We start from the raw sequence: 5,176 nt of genomic DNA, 5'->3' as shown, positions 1-5,176 counted from the left end.
CAGGCACCTCAATCATTATTTCCTTATGAACTGTGGGACACCTGAGCCGTGGCATAAATCATGGAAAGCTCAATCCTATTGCAAACAAAGTGGCAAGATAGTTCTGAATGTTGGCAGCCCTCCAACCACATGGCAATGACACATCTATTGGAGGTGTTCAGTCAGGGCTGCCTGTCTCTCTTTTTTTTAAAGATCTTGCCCAGCAGTGCATTGATCAGAATATATAACAGTGGTTCATTTTCGGAGTAATCAGCTGGAGACAAGACCGGGAACTTAGCTCATCAAATTAATTTAATACTGGTGTTATTTCAAAAGTACAATCATAAATACAGTTAGAGGGTTAAACGGGTCTATGATCATCGAGACACTGCCCTAGACAGCTCGCACGGTGCATGTTTTTAAACACTTCCCAAGCACATGGATTCTAATGGCTTGATCGAAGGCGCGGGGCTGTGAGTGCTGAGATCTTCACTTCTTGCATCCACCTTGGTGTGCTGGCTTCTGCTGCTCCTGGCAGGGCTCTGGAGGGCATGGTGTGCAAGGTTCAACTGGGAAAGAAATGTCATGAGGTTAATACACCTGAAAGTTTGCAACGTGTTAAGGGTGGATATATATTGCCACTAGTGGATTAGATAGGCAGAAAAGCATTGGCATGGATTTATCCTACTCCAGTTATTGTAATTGCTTTCTCTTGCCTTGCATACCATCACAGAAAGAAATCCCATGTAGGTCATTCTAAATTATATATCATTGCAATATACAATTAGGAAACAAAAAGTCAATGTTTTGATAAACTTCTGGTGTTTCTTTACAGAGGAGAATGATTGAGACTCCAAACACCTTATAACGGTGTGACATGATACAAATTGCAGAATAGACAAATTGACTTATGCCTGGTTGGTTATGCAGATGGTGTATTAGGTCTTTGGATTTCTGGACAGCTGGCTATTTGTTTAGGTGATTAGTAGAGTGCTGCTCAAATGGCTAATTAAATAGTAAAATGGTTAAGAAGGTTGGTGGTTTGTCAGTTAGGTGTTTCATTGGTTGTGTGGTTACTGGTTGATTAGATTACTGCTGCTTATGGAGGCCGGTGAGATGCGTCTTTGATCAAGGGATTGAATGCAGCTGATTCATTTAATGTTTACTGCTTGTTTCAACGGATGGGCAGTCATGTGATGGGTTGTTTTAATGACTGGGCACTTTACTGGTTCTTTTTTCTATTTCTGATTAACTGGGCATGTAACAAATACTTTCTTGGGTTCTGTTATGTTAAGTATTCAGATTCCTCGTCTATTGAGAGATTGTTTGTGCTTTTTGGGCGGCAAATCGGATGTTATGTTGCCCACATAGCTGATGGGTGAATGCCGTGTAGCTACAGTAGTTAGATTGTTTGTTGGGTTGGTAGGTTGATTTAGCAATTTTTAGAGTCGGTGAATTGTTATATATTGATAGTTGGTTCAATGACTAGCTGTTTTTTTTATTACATAGACAGATTGTTAGATGTTTTGGGTATTGTACCTAAGAAAGTACACATATTGATACACAACAAAATTTTACGAATACACTTTGCACAATTAGACAGCATATGAAAACACAAGTAGAGGAGGGTCCTGAAAAGGTGTTTGATAGCAAGATCAGACATTGGTACTTGAGAGTGAGATGAAAGTATTGTAACTACTTCCAAATAATTCCACCCTTCATTAACACTTGATTCAACACCTGGTACTGCTTTCCTCAAGAGAGTATCAGTCTGCCATCTTAGTTAAAGCACCATATTGTGCTTATATTCTACTTATTGGGTATATTAATGAGCGTGTATCAATGCTGTAATTGTGGTTCATCGTCCTTACCTTGTGTAGGACACTTCTGTACCTCGTCCTGACACTGCTGAACTGCCTGGTCCTGGCACTGCTGAACTGGTTTACATGCTGGAACGAATAAAATAACAATAGTTAATAAAATTGGGTGTGGGCATAGACCTGCAGCTGTTTTTGTTTCAATAAAATACCCTAACTTTGATGAAATATAAAACAACTTGGTGCAGGCCAGTGAATAAAAGTAGCAGTGAGTAACTGATTGCATATGGCATGTAGGATTAATAGACCATCTAAAATACATCATAGAACACAAAACTATACCAAAACTGTTCCTACATAATGCCCAACCAATCCCTAAAACTCTTAGCCACCTGCTTCCACACCCTCCGCACCATCTGCAAAATATTCAGTGGCCAGACTCATCCTCGACCTTCCTAGACGACTCCACATCACAACCCCCTCGTGAAGCTACACCGGCTCCCTATCCAGAAGAGATGCCAGTTCAAGATGTTGACTCACGCACACAAAGCACTGCACAATGAAGGAACAGCTTATGTAAAAAAAAGCTTGACCTTCCACCAACGAACCTGACACCTATGATCTTCCTCCCTCTTCCTCACAAACACCCCCCGGGTTTGCTGAAACAACAGCCGAGGATGTTCCTTCTCACTCCTGGCAACCAAAGCTTGAAAGAACCTTCCCCTGCACCTCAGGACCAAATCATCACTCCAGCAATTCAAGGAAGGGCTCAAGACCTGGCTGTTCCAATGAGCAGATCACCACAAAGAACGCAGCAGCTCCAGAGCTTTGAGACCCTCACAGCTGATTTGCTGTGCTTTACAAATCAATTGACTGATTGATTGATAGCCTGTGAGCTTCTAGTACCATGTGTCACAGGTAGTGTAACCAGGACAAAAACTATGATGCCCATAGTGATTAATTGTGCAGGATGTAAATGCCCATGCACCTCTCAAAGTAGGCATAACTCTACATTTTCTGTGTTACACAGTTTGAAGGGGCAGTCATTAGCTCAAAGTATGGGATGACTGGTTCATTACAGACTTATAGGGCTCAAGGTTTTGCTCATGGCTTACCTACTAAGATTACAGGCTATATTGAAAGAAGACAGGAGTCAGAAACTATTTTGATCTTAATGCATATAAATACAGAATAATTGTCAAATAGTTTGAAACGTTTGGGCTGAAAGTGATTTAGTTTGAATTCATTGTTTACAAAAACATTTAAATTTGTGAATAGCTTTGTGTTTTACATTTTCACATTTTAACGGTTATTACCTGGAGGAATTTGCAAATGGGAATCAGGTCAGATAGAGAAATGGTGTGCAGTTAAATCACTTAGGAAAACCAAAACTACATGTGACTACCATATCTCCCTTGAAACTCTGAAGGACACAGTTAAACCGCCAGGGGTTAAGCTCATGTGCATGCAGTATCAGTATTTCCCCCCCTTCCACTTTGTGTTTGGCAGCTAAAATATTTTCTAAGAGCAGGCAGTGGTCCCACAGACTACTGCTTGACCTTAAAAAATGGGAAAAAAACTTTACATTTTTTTCTTTTAACCGCATCCCCTTTTCCTTGCAGGAAAACAGACTGCATTTGAAAAAAACGTTGCTTTATTTAAGAAGCAAATACAGACATGGTGGTCTGCTGTCCCCAGCAGGCCACCATCTCTGTGATTGTAGCCCATTCCCAATGGGTCATAAATTGCAACCTGCCTGATGAATATTGATGAGGTAGGTAATTTGCGATCTCATTGGGAATCAATAAATGTGTCCGAGACACATTAGTACATTCTGTTTTGCGAGTCGCAAATTGCGAGTCACAAAAAATCACAATTTGCGACCCGCAAAACGGAATATGTTTGACCTCCCTAATACTATTTGTACATTATGAGGTGCAACTCTTGTAGAAAGCAATTTTCAGTCTTTCCAGAATCTACTAATTTCATGCCGTCCCTGTTCAATTCATCATTGTGGTCTTATTGGAAGAAAAACATGTTTTTCGATTAAAAAATCCATATGTAATTTTTAGATAATCAACATGCTTTGATTTGACCTTGTTACAATTTATATACTTGTTTAACATGTTTATAAAGCAACAAATTCTATTCATAGCGACAGGAGGCCAGATTTACAAACAGAGTTGAAAATACAGTGCATTCTGGGAATAGAGAACATTTCTATTTTTCTTTGATTTTACACAGAAGTCCAAGTGTGCTATTGGGAAGCTGAGACTATGACAGATTTTCAGATAAACTCGCATGTATAAATATGATTACATACTTAAAGGTAATAGGTGCCTATTTCTCAATAAGAAATTGTAGCAAATATTCAACATTTGTACTTACTATCCCTTTTCTTTGTCCACAGTGCTTTTTTTTCCTGTGGAGGCACTTTTACAAACCACCTCTACCAAATTCTTGGTACTTTCTCTCCCCTTTTTCCTCTGAAAAGATTTGTACTACTGCCCATAACAGGTTTACATTTCTGACTGCTTTCAGAATAGGGATCTGCCTGTGAGTTTGTGAGTGTTCACCAACTTGTGAGGGTGCCCCCACCACGGAATTACCACAACTCCCCCTTGTGAGGAATTGTACTAACTCATAAATTTATAGCATACTTGAATAAATCCATTCATGAATTGATTCTTAGTTTATGAATCTTAAATTTGAATCTGCACTTGTGAATTATGCTCTTTGTGCACTTACAGTAGAATGATGTATGGAAATAGCCCTATGAAAGGCGCCCATAGTGATGAACACTTTAGGTATTGATGATGGCACACTAGAAGCACATTGGATTATTTGCTATTTAAATGCCAAATAACAATATTAGCAATTATCATCCTACCATCATTTCAGTTATAGATAAATATGGATTCCTCAATTGGGTGCCTTGGCTTGGCAGTACTCACGTTCCTGGCAGGGTTCAGGCAGCTGGCTCGGCTCTGGGCACCGGGGCTTTTGCTGGTGCTGCTGGTGGTGTCCTCCGCCCTTGGCAGACATGGTTCTTTCAGGCTGTGTGGGGCACGATCCGCTCTCAAAGAAAACCTGAAATTGCAATCCTCTAACCTGTGTCTGCTCTTTCTCCAATGGGGTGATTTTATACCCACAAATGTGACCCACCCTTGTGACTGAGACAACAGTCATCATGAACAGGTGTCTTGACAAGTTGTGATTCAAAAGTACAGATTTCAACATAGGAGGATACATAGTTAGGCAATTATATTTCACTGTTCCTGGAGGCCAGGGCATTTCCTCACAGAGCATTCCAACCCAGAGTTTGGCAATAATAACCTCAGTCACAGCACTGAGTTTTGGGAATAGTAAACTATATATTG

The 5,176-nt window shown here is 40.1% G+C and overlaps 1 long non-coding RNA gene across 1 annotated transcript; it reads right to left on the bottom strand.

Annotated features, from left to right (window-relative positions):
• Positions 1 to 273: 273 nt before the first annotated feature.
• Positions 274 to 4,926, bottom strand: LOC146867762 (uncharacterized). Its single transcript, XR_014962194.1, has 3 exons — positions 4,751 to 4,926; positions 1,851 to 1,928; positions 274 to 548 (listed from the first exon to the last, which is right to left on the bottom strand). It is a non-coding gene; the product is annotated as an uncharacterized LOC146867762 (long non-coding RNA).
• Between the last annotated feature and the right edge of the window lie 250 nt (positions 4,927 to 5,176).

This window comes from Triturus cristatus, chromosome 1_2 (assembly GCF_964204655.1).
Source record: "Triturus cristatus chromosome 1_2, aTriCri1.1, whole genome shotgun sequence".
NCBI classification, from domain to species: domain Eukaryota; kingdom Metazoa; phylum Chordata; class Amphibia; order Caudata; family Salamandridae; genus Triturus; species Triturus cristatus.
The sequence above is the reverse complement of the archived record's forward strand: the minus strand, read 5'-3'. Positions and strand labels throughout refer to the sequence as shown.